Source organism: Apium graveolens, chromosome 8 (assembly GCF_009905375.1).
Source record: "Apium graveolens cultivar Ventura chromosome 8, ASM990537v1, whole genome shotgun sequence".
Lineage (NCBI taxonomy): Eukaryota > Viridiplantae > Streptophyta > Magnoliopsida > Apiales > Apiaceae > Apium > Apium graveolens.
In genome coordinates, this window is record NC_133654.1 from 120,163,137 (window position 1) to 120,180,397 (window position 17,261).

A 17,261-nucleotide genomic window follows, 5' to 3' on the forward strand; every position below is an offset into this window, starting at 1 on the left:
AGTATGTGCTTTACAAAAACTCCAACAACTTAGCTCAGACTCCATTAGGCTCAGACTTATTAACTTTGCTTTAAAAGAAGAGGCTAAACAATGGTTGTATAGTCTACCCGTTAATTCTATATCCACGTGGGATGGATTTGTGTCTATCTTTCCTAAAAAATATTTTCCAAATCATAAGGCAAACAGACTTAGAAATGAAATCAACCAATTTCAACAAAATCGAAATGAGTCTTTTTGGAAGTATTTTGATATTTTTAAAAAGCTTTTGTCTAAGTGTTCTCAACATGGTATAGAAAAATGGAGACTTTGTAAAATTCTTTATGAAGTCTTAGACAGTCAAACCACTGCTTTGTTAGAGTCTATGTGCCAAGGTAAATTTATGGATAAAAATGAGGAAGAAGCTTGGCAATTTTTTGAGGAGTTGGCTGAAAAAACAATGTTGTGGGAGTCAACTAGGGAACCTAATCTGGAACCTGAAAGATCTAAGGGCTTACACGTAGTTAGTAATTTTATTGCAACCGAAGCTAAGTTAGCTACACTCACTAAACGTCTAGAGGCCTTAGAAACCAACAATGTGTCTTCTCAATTTTCTATATGTGCAAACTGTAGTTCTCCTAATCAAGGTAATAGACAATTGCTCTGAAAGTGAACAAGTCAATGGTATGTTTCAACCTAGATTTAGGAATGATCCATATGCACCCACATACAATCCTGGTTGGAAGAATCACCCAAATTTCTCATGGAACCAAGGTCAATACAATCAGTTTAATCAAAATTCTCAACATGCTTTTCAAAAGCCCAGTCCTGGTCCATGCCCAGCTCAAAATCCCAACACATATCCTCCTCAAAATCTTGGTCATTATCCTAACCCAGTCCCCTTAAATCCTCCTGGTTTTAGTGAATCTGATAAGAAATTGAATTCTATTGAAAAAAGTATGGAGGCTTTACTTAAATCTCAACAATCTTTCATGCAAGCTATGACCCAAGATAGGCAGTTGCTAAATTCAAACACACAAGCCATATCTAAGCTAGAGGTCCAAGTTAGTCAACTGGCAAACACAATCAGTGAGAGAGAGAAAAATCGTTTTCCTAGTCAACCCGAGGTTAATCCTAAATTTCATCAAAACCAAAAGTCTCATGAAACTGTAAACTCTGTCATCTCTCTAAGGTCTGGCAATCAATTCAACAATCATACTGGTATTAATACTCATCAGGAAGATAAACTAACAACTGAACCAAATCCTTTACTTTTGAATCCTAGTCTTCAACAACCCCCCAATCCAAATCCTGAAACTTCTGAATCTAATGAGTCATCACCATCCAAAGAACCACCTTCAAAACCCCACTCTGATGCGTTTAGTGAAAAAGTCTTTATGCCAAAATCTCCATTTCCCCAAAGACTTATCTCAAACAAATAATCTGCTCAGTTAGATAAGATTTTAGAAGTTTTTAAGCAAGTCAAGATCAACATTCCTCTTTTAGATGCAATTCAACAAGTTCCCTCTTATGCTAAGTGTCTAAAAGATTTGTGTACTCATAAAAGAACCACTCATGTTCCTAAGAAAGCTTTCCTGACCTCTCATGTTAGTTCTATCTTGTCAAATCAAATTCCTGTGAAGTATAAGGATCCTGGTTGTCCTACCATCTCTTGTGTCATAGGAAATACCTTCATTGATAAAGCTTTACTCGATTTGGGAGCTAGTGTGAATCTTCTTCCATTATCTGTCTATCAAGCCTTGGGCTTAGGTGAACTTAAAAAGACCAGTATTACTCTTCAATTAGCTGATCGTTCTGTTAAAACTCCTAAGGGTATAGTTGAAGATGTTTTGATAAAAATTAGTGATTTTGTCTTCCCCGTCGATTTCGTTATTCTGAAAACCGAACCAGTCAAAAATCTCAAAAATCAAATCCCCATCATTTTAGGAAGGCCTTTTCTTGCCACCTCTAATGCTTTGATTAATTGTAGAAATGGTTCGATGAAACTCACATTTGGAAACATGTCGATAGATCTGAATATCTTTAATGTAGAAAATCAACATAATGAGCTTTTTGAACAACATGTAGGAGTTAACTTGATAGATGAGGTTACGTCTTGGTCGAATCTTGAGGATATTGAAATTGAGTCTTTTCTTGAGGAAGATGTCTCGCGTGAGTATGAGAGCAATAGAGAACTTCATGAGTTATATAAGAATTTCACTTGTGATGATATGTTGGAGGAATTGAATGCCATTTGTTCTCAAGAAACCCAACTTGAGGATAGTTATTTTGATCCTAAGACCGTTGTTAAGAATTCTGTTGATGAGCCACCCACACTTGATCCTATTCAATCATTTTCCACTCTTAATCAATCCTTGGTAGTTAATAATGAAACTCATGATGTTATTTCTAGTAGAAAAGTACATAACCAAGAATTTCAAGTCATTAATTTGCTTAAACAACATATAAAAGCGTCTAATTGGTCTATGAGTTTTGATAGTGCTATGAGTTTTATTTTGATGCATGATCTAATTTCTCTAGTGGATAATGTTGCTATTTTGGGTGGGTTTCACATGTGTATTGATTGTGTTACGAAGTTAGTTTTCCCACGTTCTGGTATTGGTTAATAAATAATTTTATGTATGTGTCTCCCATAGTAAAGTTTAGGTATGGGGGAGTAACTATGTGTGTGAATGAATTTGTGTGTTATAGATAATTGTGTTCCTCTGTCATGCCCATATCAGGTATTCTCGTCATTTTACTTTGTCATTTTTCTCTCATTTGCATTCATTGAGGACAATGCATGATTTAGGTATGGGGGAGGGGTTTAGTAGTACTTACATATATATAAAAAAATCTAAAAAAACTGAAAAAAATGAAAAAAATCAGAGATATTTTAGCTAAGTTGTTCAGTCCACTCTTGTACTTTAATACTAGTTAGTAGTACTTAAATATATATAAAAAATCCAAAAAAATTGAAAAAATGAAAAAAATCAGAGATATTTTAGCTAAGTTGTTCAGTCCACTCTTGTACTTTAATACTAGTTGGTGTTAGCAATTTTTCAAAACTTATATATATAATGCCTTGAGATGATTTGAATGTAGTTGAGTAAGGTTGTCTTCATGAAATTTGTATCGAACGAATTTTTGCTTAAGAGTCCAAGACGGCACATTGGCACAAGGTCTTTGTAGGAAAGATTGTTTAGGGAAGTTTTCGATATCTGAGACAGAGCCCGCATGTTGAAACAATGTCGAATCAAATTTTGTGAAAAAAAGAGAAAAGAAAAGCAAAAAAAAAATGCTTGAATAAACTACTTCAATACCCAATATTCCTCACAAATAAAAAAAAGAGAAAAAAATTGAGATGATGGGCACAAGTAGTATAATTGACTAGTCTTGTTTTGTGGCCTTTGTTACTCGAGTAATTAAGTCCGTAGGGGTATTTCAAAATCTAGTGCCCTAAGACCATCTGGTTTGGGAGTCATTGGCCCAAAGCTCGCTACATGGGTAACATAGAAAGCCTAAGAAAACGGACATTGCACAGTCAGTTGAAAAAAAGAAAGAAAAAAACCGTGAATTTTGGCTAGATACTTGTTTTGATAGAGATTGGGTCCGTTCAATATTGGTTGAAAAAGAGGAAATGTAGTTACTCAATTGATTCTTTAGAGACCTATTTTCACGACACACCTTGGGATTTTTTGTAAACATTCAGAGTCGATATAAGTGGATTATTGATACCTATATCTTGGCTATAATTAGAAGAGTCTTAAAGGCATGTATTTTCCTAAAAATTCTTGTGTTCACACCGATGAATATTATTGTTGATAGAGTTTGGACACTTGCTAGAGTATTTCACAGATTTTATGGGTATATCTTCTGTAAACCCTTAGGAGACAACACTCCTCTTGTAGAGATCGTCTATGAGTTTAACGGGTTGGTAAACCTAAAATTTCCCGTCACGCCTACGAAAAGGAGCATAAGACTTTTCTTAGTTAGCATTTTTCTTTTTGATTTTTCTCGAGGACGAGCAAAAGATAGGTATGGGGGCATTTGATAGGTCCATATTATTGCATATTATTAATACCTATTTTATGTCCATTTTTGTAATTTTATTAATAAATAAATTATTTTACTTTGTTTTGTAGGAAAATAAATAAAATCAGAATTTGAGTTGGAAAAGGAGCAAATAAGGAAGGAGGTGGACCATTCAAGAAGTCAAGGAAATTGGAAGATAAATAGAATCCTTATTGGAGAAGAAGAAGAATTTACTTTAAGAATCCTACTTGTATTCCAAGAACCCAACCCTCATATTTTCCCTATATATATGGGTCTCCCCTCTTGTATTTTAGATATTCAACATTCAACATTCCAACACCCAAGACACCCAATTAGTTATTTGTTTTGTTCATCTTTTATCATGTGTAGCTAAATTTGTTCCCTAGGATGAAGATGAAATTAATTCAATTGCTTTGATATCTTCTCGTTCCTATTATTTGATTCTCATGATTTTTCTTGGTGCTTAATTGTTTAATTGACAAAGTGATTTTGATATATTATTATTACCAGATTTATTTTTCATAGCCTATGCTTGCTCCATGAAGTTTTGATGGGTTATTGTTAGATAACAAGTTTCATAGTATATGCTTGTCTCGTTAATTAAAATTTATTAGTGAAGAAAAGAGAATTGGTTTTAGGGCGAGTTGATATTAATTGTTATTGATTAACGGATTCGGATTCTTAGGTTTTCCATATCATTTGATCTATTTGCTAATTAGGTTAATTCAAACTCCTCTAAAATCTTATTGTCTAGTTCGCCTGATTTAAATTGTTAGGGTTTTGAAAATTCATAGTCTGTGTGGATCGACCTGTATTTGCTACAACTAACCGCTGTGCACTTGCAGTTATTTTACACATCAAAATGTAATCAACAATTAAATATAAACGGTCCCACTATGGCTAGTGGTGGACCCAGTGAGTCCGGGTCATAAATCAAACGCCAACTAACACAATATATGTCGACCCGACAATACGGGTATATGACACGTGATCACGGTACGAAACGACACGAATAGTAGTGTTTGAGTTCAAAAAATTGGTACACGAACACGAAAAAGCACAAATATAATTAGTGTCAGGTTTGGGTTTTCGATATAGGTACTGGACACGGAACGAAAGTACACGGAATAAATAATTAAATTTTTAAATATATAATATACATATATATACTAAATACCAAATGTGAATTTTACCTATTTTAAATAATATATATAATTTTAAATACTAAAATATATTTTATTGTCCCTTGACTGCGTGAGTGAGCACTCCACCATTTAATTATCTATTACATTTTTTAACAATTAATTTTTTTTCTTATATAATCCGTGTATTTTAGTGTACTAAAGCGGGTGAACATGAATATATTAGTTTTGAGTTAGTGTCACCAAATTGGTACACGAATGCAAATTCGGGTCAGGTTCGGGTTTAAGGTTTGGTACATGATAACACGTGAAAGGCATATATCATAGCCTATTTGTTTATTCGAGGATTTAACTCAACTCAAATAAGAAAGTAACAAGTAAATAGTAGATCCACCGTCAAAGAGATCTCTCAAAGTAACATCTGTCAAAGGATTCAGAAACAATGTTCATCTACAGACTTGAGGAATTACTTCACTGGAAGAAGTTCAAGAAATTGATCAAGCCTCGATGATATAAATCAAGATTGTGGATTTAATCAAGTGACATAGATCTTGTCAGGGTATCAGATAATTACAGGGATTTAATCTGAAGAAAATCAAGATTATCAAAGTCAAGACATGAAGAAACGTCACGGAAGTTAGTCACTCATGAACCAGACAGTACATCGAGTGTCAACATTGAAGTGGTGGAATTCATTCATTATTGTCAGTGATTTCAAGAAGATTTTTAGAAGAATGGTTGATGGTGATGAGTAGTATTAATTCTCTATTAATTAATTAAGTCATATAGTTTAATTAAGAAAATAAATTATACCTGCAAAGATTAATTTATTGATTAATTAAATTAATTGATTAATTAAATCTGAATTAATATCATGATTTTTCAGAATTGATTTTGAATTTATATTCAATATTAATTCAGCAAGACAATCATTTGAACTGGTATGACAATCAATTGTCATACCGAAAGTCATACCAGTTCATTCAATAGTCTTGCTGATTGTCATGCTAGTTCAGGAGATAGTCATACTGATTGTCTTCCTAGTACAAATGATTGTCTCACCGATTGTCTTGCTAGTTCAACAGATTGTCATGCCGATTGTCATGGTAGTACAACATATTGTCTCACCGAAAGTTCTACCAGCTGTGGGATTGTCATGCCAGTTCATTTCAGTTCTATTGATTATTATTTAAAAGACAGAAGTAGCAGACATTCATAATTTTTCACAACAGAAATCAACCAACCAAGAACAACAGCCGCAGAACAAATATTTCATCTCTCTGTTGAATTCAAGATCATTCATTTCTAGTTTTAAATTTAAATCCAAACAACTAGAAATCATTCTCTTGTTCTTGTGTAACTATCTAGCGGATCAAAATCCCTAGAACTTAATCTTAAATTGCGTTTAATATTTGATTCTTTTTATTGCAAAAATAGAAAAAGTTCATGTCGAATTTATACTAGATTTGTGATAATTAATTTGAGATTAATCCCTTTTAATCGATACCGTTGTTGTAACACCTTTCAAGTTTAATAATATTTTTATTTAACTTGAATTTTGTTTCAATTTTTTATTCCGCACTAAATTCGATTAAACGGTATAGTTTGTATTCAACCCCCCCTTCTACAAACATATTGGGACCTAACAATTGATATCAGAGCCTTCTGATTAACGAACAAATCAAGATCCTAGACTTTTGTGATTTCTCAATTCCTTGAATTTTTATTTATTCAAAAATTCATAATGACTTCACAAAAAGTTGGAACCGTTAAAATTCCACTATTTGATAAAGAAAATTATATAATGTGGAAGAAGATGCTCTTGTTTTTACAAGTTGCAAATCCCAAATATCTGAACTTGTTAAAGAAAGGTCCAAAAATTCCGATGGTTATTGAACCAGAGGTGATAGAAGATGATGTTGTAATTACCAAAGCTAGAACCTATGCAAAAGAGCCTGAGGATTTTACTCCTGCTGAAAAAGAAGAAGCCTCCTTGGATGCCAGCCTTCAATTAATTTTAGTTGATTCCCTTGATCCCTTGATGAACAGACATGTGATGAACTGTAAAAATTCTAAACACATCTGGGAAACTATTGAGGTGATTAATAAAGGTACAGAGGAAGTTAGGGAGAACAAGTTAGAGATCCTAACCTCTAAGTATGAACATTTTAAATCCAATCCGGGAGAAGGAATTGTTGAAGTGTTCGAGAGGTACAATGCATTGATCAACAACCTGAACATAAATGGAAAATATTATTCAATCAGGGAGATCAACAAAAAGTTCCTTTTAACACTGCCAACTCATCTTGAACATAGAATCACTGCCAAAAGAGAAGCTAGAGATCTGAGTGAGATTTCTTTGGATAGACTCTATGGTGTGTTAAAAACCTATGAGTTGGAGCAGATTCAGCAGAAGGAAGTCTATGGAAAAGATAAAGTGGTCAGCACATCTACTGCTCTAGTAGCTGAAGGTCAACAACAATAACAATCTCAACAGTCAGAGAGAATGGTACAGTATTCCAAGGCTGAGGAAAATGTGTGAGTAGCAGAATATGATCCTCCTACTATAAATCAATCCAGTGATGATTTTTACTCCTTGGAAGAGCTGGAGCAATTGGAAGATGAGTCAATGGTCCAGATTGTCAAGAGATTCTCCAATGTCAGATTCAAGAGAAATCCCAAGTTCAAGTACAAGTCCAACTACAACAGATTTCAGAAAGATGGATCTTCATCCTCTAACACCAACAGTGGTGGATACAAAACCGGGATGGTTGATCGGAGCACCATTCGATGCTTTAACTGTAATGAGTTGGGACACTTTGCCACAGAATGCAGGAAGCCAAAGCAAGTAAGGAAGAACTCTTATGATTCAAATCAGAAGAGTAACTCTGAAAGGGCTTATCTGGCAAAGGGAAGAAGCTGGGATGATACTAATAGTGAAGATGAAGAAGAAGGGAATCTTGATCTTATGATTATTGATGGAAATACTTCATCGTCAAGAAAAGAGGTAAAATTTACTGATGCTGAATTAGTTTATCATCTAGGAGGTTCCTTAGATTGTGCTCGTCGTGATAATGAACTGTTAAGTCAGCAGATCAAAGACCTTGAGAAAGAGGTCAATGAATTAAGACTTGTGCACATTAATCAAGACAAATTAAAAGAATAAGTATCTTTTTCTAGAGAATAGAGTTAACTTTGTTAGGTCACACACACTGTAGAGGGGGTGAATACAGTGTATAATACAATCAAATCGAACTTTAATATCTTAAGTAACAGAAAACAAACTTTATTGAAACAATAAACTCTGTTACAGTATGGAACTGTTACCTCTCAGTGATGAACAAATATCACGAGAGCTGCTAGGGTTATAATGAATAATCTTCTCGAATATGATAACACTTATAGTGTAAACCCTATGTCTGTGTTTATATACTACACAGTTACAAGATAATCGCTAATTGATATGGAATATAATTCTGCTTCCTAAAATATATCAATCAGATATCTTTTCTTCCAAGTATTCCATTCTTCACGGAACTCCTTCTTCATGCATATCTCTTCTTATGTTTATCTTGATCTTCTTTCCTTTAATCAGCTACTGTCCTTATCTGATCGTCCTTCAGTACTTAAGTTCTGATATCTAACTTCTGATGATTATCTCCTGATAATATAAGTACTGATATCCTTAAGTCCTGACTTCCAGTATAAGTACTGATCAACGGTTAAGTACTGATTTGTCCTGTTAAGTAAGATCTGAAATCTAAACATAAATTATATTAGCCATGACATTATCAAATATATCTAACAATCTCCCCCAACTTGTAAATTAGCATAATATACAAGTTTAACAGATATTTGATGATGTCAAAAACATTAAGTACAAATGCATGAGAATTAGACTAAATAACTACAACTTACAGTCCTTAAAGCTTTACCAATATTCAACTTCTGATAACAACTTCAGTCTGTACAAATATCAGAATTTAAGCAGTTGTAGATCTTCGACTTGGCTTCATCATCTGATCTCTCTGATGTCAGGTGTTGTTCTGAGATAATTCTTCAACAAACATCTCTCAGCATATCTAAGTTCATCAATCATTCTCCTTTTGGCATCTTTAAGCTCTGCAGTATCTTCACCAATTTAAAAGATTGCAGCTCTGAGATCATTGATCTTTGCTTTTCTTATATCCTGATCCAGTCTGATCAAATAAGCTTTATCAGACTCAAGATTGAATTCATAAGCCCTATACCCCAGAAAGGTAGTTATAATCTTAGCAGTGTTGGGCTTCATTTCAACTATATCACCATTGTGATCTCTGTACTTTGAAACGTATGTGCTGTCAGACTTAACAGAATAAAGCCTTTTCTGTCTCTGAATCTGTTCTTTCAAATAATTTGCAGCAGTTCCTGTTATTCTGTCATCCACTTGAAGTAAGAATAGTACATGCTCCAATTCTTCAAAATACTTCAATGGAATGGCATTTTGTCTTATATGATAAACCCTACCATCTGTCATGAAATACAACAAGATGTATTCTTTCAAGTAGGTATGGTAAACCATCTGTACAGATTCCAGTTGATTCAATCTCTCAGGAGTTGCTCCAATACCTGGTTCACTCAAGGAAGTTGGATCATTGGTAGTGTTATGTATTCTTCTTTCATCAGCACTTCCCAATCCAGTTTTATCTCTTCCTTCCTTTCCAGTAACTACTCTTGCTTCAAAACCACTTGCAGTAGTCTTCAAAGGTTGAGTCTGTTTTGCTTTAGTGAATCCTGGTAAGAGTGTCTTTGGTCTATCTTCTGATATCAAGTTAACTTGAGCTATGTCAGAGGTTACTTGCTTCTTCTGAATATCAGAACTTACAATTTCTTGACTCTGAACAACTTGAGCCATGTTAGAGGTTGTTTTAAGAACTTTTCTTGAAGTCGGAGCAAGATTATCCTTTTCATCAGTAATTTCTTCATCCTCAGGAGGCACATAAACCTTGATAGGTTCACCAACCTTTTCTTTACCCTTGGATCTTGGATCTATCTGCGGTTGTGATCTAGAAAATGTTGCTTCAGTATGTGTCCTTTCTTTGATCACAATGCCTTTGAGTTTTGGAAGTGGCTTTTTACCAGAAGCTTCAGATTTAGATGTGACTTTCTTTGATTTAAACCTGGCTTCATCTTCCATTAAACTTTCGAAGTCCATTCCTGGATTTTCCTGAAGAAATAACTGTCTTGACATTTCCTCATCAAGATCTAAAAGTTCATCAGAACTTATCCTTTTACCAGCAGCAGAACTTATTCTTTTCCCAGTATCTGAACTTGTCCTGTGACTTGTGATTTCAGCTTTTCTTGATGTGAATCTTCTACCTTGACTATGACCTCTACCCATTCCAGGGTTTCCTTGATCATCTTTTTCATCATCCTTCCCTGTCAGTGTCTTGTCAGTCTTGCATTTGGACTTAATTACTTTCTCCCCCTTTTTGGCATCAGCAGGTAGTAGAAGAGAGATAAACAATTCCACTGAGGATTGGATTTCAGTCAGTTGTGATTGCTGAGAAGCTTGATTTTTCAGAATATCATAAATCTGAGCTTGTTGATGATCTTGAGTCTTCTCAATATAAGCAATCCTGTCAAAGGTAGGTTGGAAGAACTTTTTCTTATCAATTTTCCAAACTTGTTCCTGTTTGATAAATTCTTCCTGAATCTTGTGTAGCTCTGCATGAGTAGTTGAGTGAAGACCTTGTAGATGTTTAGTACTCAATGCAGTGACTCTAAGCTGGTTTTTGAAATCATCAGAATTTAACATTTCATCAGCTTTAGTCAAGTGCTCAGCAAGATGCTTTTCAGTTGGAACACATGAAACTGAGTTCCATTCCTTAGTCCACTCCTGTCCTGCAGGAGTTTCACTCCAAGGTACTGGTGTTTCTCTGGTAACAAGCTTCTTAACCAGTTCAGACTTTAGAATAGTCTGTTGAGGAGCATGTCCTGAAGGACCTGCTGCATCAGCATCTGCAGTTAGAGCAGCATCACCGGTATCTCCAGCATTTACAGCATCAGAACTTAAAGAATCAGTATCTTCTGATAAGACAATAGTGTGAGTAGCAATGGAGGCTTCAGCATCCTCTAATTGCTGATCTGGTTCTAAGTTCTGATCAACAGCCATATCCTGATGCTCACCTAAAGTCTGATCATCAGCATCTTGATGCAGAGAAGGTGTTGTAGATAACTCTGGAGTTTGAACAGCATCAGTAACAGGTGTTGTGGAAGGATTAGTTGCTGTTGGAGCTTCTAAGAGAATTACTTCAGGCACAACCAAGTTTTGAACATCAATATCAGCACTTGTGCCTGGATGAACAGGAGACACAAAAGGCGTGTTAGCCTTTTCGGAAACAGCTTCCTTAGATGGAGTTGATGGAGAAGAAGTGACTGGAGCAAATTTCTTGTCTTGTGAGATCAGAGATTCCTGATCCCCTTCCTTAGCTGCTTCCTCTTCATCATCTGAAACTGGCCTTTTTGCCCTCTGTTTCTTGTATCTCGTTGTTGATTTGGATTCCTTGGGGGTTTCAGGAACTGTCATTCGTCTAAGCCTTTTGAGAAGCCTAGATCCCCCAATTCCAGAATCCTTCTGAGAAGTCTCTTTCTCAGCTTCACCTACAACAGGTTCTGAAGAAGGAACCTAGTCCTCAGTATCAGATTCATCTCTCAAGGCAATCCTCCTTCTCTTTTGAGGTGTTTGAGGAACAGTCTTTGTCCTCTTTGGCTTGGAGGATGAAGGCTTCACAGTAGGTGCTGAGGATGAGGGTTGAACAGTCTGTGAAGTGGAGAGATAGGATTTGAGATATGTCCAGAGGGTAGGTTGAGTAGAATGAGTGGTAGGTGACGAGGATGATGGTTTTTGGGTGTTTGTTGTTGGTTGGACATCAGAGTAAACAGATCTATAAGTATCAGGATCAACATTTACTAGGATCTATTTTACAGACTGAGGAATCTGTAATGGTCTAACCACTGATTTCTTAGTGTCAGCATTTACCAGGTCATTAAAGTAGCGTTTTGCAACTTTAAAAGGTGGGGTTGAGGAACTGACTAATTGAGGTTCATCAGTACAAAAAGTATAAATAAGTTGACAGAATCTAGCAAAATAGACAACATTCCTATCCTCTGTCATCCTATCCCCAATAAAACCAATTATACCAGTTGCAAAATCAAAATGAGTTTGATTGATAATAACATACCCAATGTGCTGACTTAGAATTGGGATAACATCAAAATTCGAACATTTGTTCCCAAAAGCTTTGGTGATGCAGTCGAAGAAGAAGCTCCATTCTTTTCTGATATGAGCCCGTTTCAACTGCCCAAGTTTTGCCAAACTCTTTTCATATCCCAAATTGGCCATTAACTCCTGAAGAGCTGATTCCTCTGGAATTGAAAAAGTACACTCTTCTGGGAGATGTAGAGCCCTGCGTATTGTACCAGGAGTAACTGCATAAGATGAATCACCCACTTCGAAAACAATACTGGGAGTGCCATATTTACCACCATCATCAAAGTGCCCAGTCCGCCAAAACGTCAGAACTTGTTGGCTCGAAAAGACTGAAGGCTGGGTTAATGCATACCCAATCTCACTGTGTGCAAAAAGATCTTGCACAAAATGCAATTCAGATGGAGCTTCAGCATGATCAAGAATTGCAGCATAGTTGTTTGGAACAAATTTAGCTCCATCAATGTTTAAATCCTTAGGTGCCATGTGAAAAATTGAGATAAATATTGTTGCCTGTATTGTGTTTGATAAAATGTCTGTATGAAAAATTGTCAGTAGATGAGAAAGGATGAAAGTAAAGAGAGAGGGATAAAAAAAAGTAAATAAAAGATTTGACAATCTTTTCTCTCTGTTACTTATACAAAAAGTAACCGTTGGGACACCTGTCAGACATGCAGTAATAACGGATAGTTACTGGGCGCGAGAAAACAATAATCATTACTTGCCCACTTGCCTGTTTTCAAGGAAAAACCGTTCCACTTACCCAGATATTCCATTAATCAAGGTGAAACAGTTGTAATTCAAAATTGAAACCGTTCCCACTTATTTAATTAATTTTCACTGCAACATTAATATTCTGAAAAGAAATCAAGTTAAAGTGACCAAGATAAATTATATTAGTAAGTATTGATAAAGGAAAATCAGAACTTAAATTAAAACAGAATTTATATGGTCTTCAGAATATGAATAATTATCAGGATTTATCAATGCATTACAAGATAACTTAGAGATAAAATCTTGAAACAAAAACAAATTTCATTAATATATCAAGAGAATACATTCATGAAATTGAAATGACATCAGTACTTATACAAGATTTCCCTAAGCCACTAAACCTAACATCAACAGCCTTAGTCCTAGCTAAGAAGCCTGACAAAGCTGATGATGAAGAAAAACAGGAAGAAGACGAGATTAAATCATTTCTTCTTCCTACTCTCGACAAACAGAATGGCGAGTCGGATGATTCGCTCTTGCTGGTGGAGAGCTTCCAGCCTTTCCTCCTCCAATCGCTCCAGATGGCGATCGTAATCCATATAGAAGAACAGAAGGTGGGTCAGTACCTCCTGTGGGACAGAGTCCTATATCTCCTCAGGAATGGCCGTGACGTGCCATTCCTGCTGCCAGTCGGCACAGCTTAGCTCCAGATTGAAGTTTTGGTAGTTCAAAAACATGTTGTATCTGACCATTGTGTATTTGAAAGAAAAAGTATGAAGGTAAGTTTGTGAGAAAGAATTTGATGGGAAGGCTGATGTGAAGTGGCTGCTTATATAGGCAAGAGAATGCCAGGAGACGTAAAAGTATTTAATGCTGACAGGTAGAATTAATTCTACCTCGTCTCTCCAGACTTGGAAAAAGAATAACATTCATTGGAAGGAGAAAATATGGTTGAATGCGCACAAGAAACAAGTAAAAGTGGACTGTTCAAGTACGAATACCATTAACCCTAACCATAGTGACTATTAATCTTCCACTTCAACATATTCTAGTTTGAACCGAGACTGTTATCAAATTTTATCCACAGATAAGTCAAGTAAAGAATTAGACTGTAATATCAGAACTTAGACTTATATCAGAACTTAACAGTCATCAGAACATAATTTCTTAACTCGAAAAAGGAATGCCTATCTGAGTAAATCCACATACAAGTTCTGAGTTATACTCTTCAGAACTTAATCGTCAGAATATGCAACCAGAACTTGTCCTCAGAGTTAGTGCAAAATGACACAATGACTGTTTATCTAAAACAACATAGACCACCACAGTAATTTTCATCATTCAGATGGAGTGATTAGTGTGTGCATTAAGCTAAATTGTAGACAAGGAGTAAAGTCTGATTCACTTCAGTACATCTTAGAAATAAGGCATAACTAAAATTTTGCTAAAGAGCTATCATTATCCTGAAACCTACTGATGAATGAGTTCATGCTTGAGTCCACCTCAACTGTTTTGTGCTAATTTTATGCATCTTTTTAAATTCTGTTTTACAGTGGCTTCTCAGTGTAAGTGAGTCACGACTGCTTATCAGAATTTATGCTATTATCAGAGTATTTCTCCAGTAATCATAGAGTGTGAAAAGTCACCAAGAAAATATTTTGCTTTTCTAATGCATATTTACTTAATACCAGCAATGCACTTGGGTCGTCCCTTCCACATGTTTACTCTAGATCTCAAAGGAGTACCTGATTTTATTCTTTGATCTTTTTGCTTTTTCTTTTGATAATTGAGGTTTATCAGCACTTAGTACATTCAGCAGATTTACTAGTATCAGAACTTAACTGATGAGTAGCATTATTTTAATTTGTGACTTAGTAATAAGATAAACAAAGTAAACTCAACTAAGCTCAATTATCAAAATTTGCTTGTGTCATAAGATTTCCACAGAAATAATTACTTCTTACATGGGATCATTTGTTTATTAAAGACTACTAGGTCAGTATCTAGCACAGTTATCCTCATAGGATTGAATAGTTACTTAAACAGACATATCACTTATCAGAGTTTAGAAACATATATCAGACAACAATCAGTATTTGAACGCATATTTCAATTAATCACAGAATACACAAAGAGATTACATTCTGTAAATACTGATTATAAAGTCTAATAAAACAAAACAAAACTAGACAGATTTAGAAAAAGAACATGAAACCATTCCAAGTTCATTTACCAATCTTGTAAAAATGGCTTCACACAGTGGTTTTGTGAAGATATCTGCTAGTTGTTGATCTGTTGGAACAAAGTGCAATTCCACTGTACCTTCATCCACATGTTCCCTTATGAAGTGGTACCTGATGCTGATGTGCTTTGTCATAGAGTGTTGAACTGGATTACCTGTCATAGCAATAGCACTTTGATTATCACAGTAAATAGGGATTTTGAAATATGTTAACCCATAATCCAGTAACTGATTCTTCATCCAAAGAATCTGTGCACAACAGCTTCCTGCAGCAATATACTCTACTTCTGCAGTTGATGTGGAAATTGACTTTTGTTTCTTGCTGAACCAAGAAACCAATCTGCCTCCAAGAAATTGGCAGCTTCCACTTGTGCTTTTCCTGTCAATTTTGCAACCTGCAAAATCTGCATCTAAGTAACCTATTAGTTTAAAATCTGATTCTCTAGGATACCACAATCCTAGATCAGCTGTTCCTTTAAGATACTTAAAAATTCTTTTCACAGCTGTTAAGTGAGGTTCTCTTGGATCTGCTTGAAATCTTGCACAAAGACAGGTAGCATACATGATATCAGGTCTACTAGTAGCTAGATAGAGTAGAGAGCCAATCATACCTCTGTAATCAGTAATATCTACTGATTTACCAGTATCCTTATCCAGTTTTGTTGTAGTGGCCATGGGAGTGGATGCACTTGAACAATCTTGCATTCCGAATTTCTTTAGCAAGTTTCTGGTGTACTTAGTTTGACAAATAAAAGTTCCTTCTTCATTCTTCTTGACTTGAAGCCCCAGAAAATAGCTAAGTTCCCCCATCATACTCATCTGATATCTTGACTGCATCAGTTTGGCAAACTTCTTGCAAAGTCTGTCATTTGTAGACCCAAAAATGATATCATCAACATAAATTTGGACGAGAAGTAAGTCCTTTCCATGGTTGAGGTAGAATAGTGTTTTGTCTATTGTTCCTCTGTTGAATCCACTTTCCAGAAGAAACTGAGCTAAAGCCTCATACCATGCTCTAGGAGCTTGCTTAAGTCCATAAAGTGCTTTATCAAGCCTATAGACATAATCTGGATGTTTGGAATCTACAAAGCCTGGAGGTTGTTCAACATATACTTTCTCCTCCAATTATCCATTGAGAAAAGCACTTTTCACATCTATTTGAAAGATAATAAACTTTTTGTGAGCAGCATAAGCCAAAAATATCCTTATGGCTTCTAACCTAGCAACTGGTGCAAATGTTTCATCATAGTCAATTCCCTCCTGTTGAGAATATCCTTTTGCAACCAGCCTTGCCTTATTTCTTGTAATTATGCCATCACTGTCAGTTTTGTTTCTGAATACCCACTTTGTACCAACAACAGATCTATTCTTTGGTCTTGGCACTAGGGTCCAGACTTTGTTTCTTTCAAATTCATTTAACTCTTCCTGCATTGCTTGCACCCAATCAGCATCTTGAAGAGCTTCTTCCACTTTCTTTGGCTCAGTCTGAGAGAGAAAAGAATTGTAAAGACATTCATTTGAAGTACCTGTTCTAGTTCTGACACCTGCATCAGGATTTCCAATTATCAAATCAGGTGTATGTGACTTTGTCCACTTCCTTGCAGATGGAAGCTTTTCTCTAGAACTGGATGCTCCCCCATGATCCATGCTGTCTTCATTTTCATTTTCTGATACTCCCCCTGAAACTATGCTCTCTGAGTTGGATTCTTCAGAATTTAGATTTTCAGCACTATCAGAACTTGGCTTATCGGAACTTGACGAATCAAAACTTGAAGAGCCAGATGTATGTTCTGATGTTTCTTGAGATGTGGTAGGATCTTGAGTATGCTCCCCCTGCATTGGTGCATCTTCCTTTGACGTAGTCACCACAGTTTTAATAACA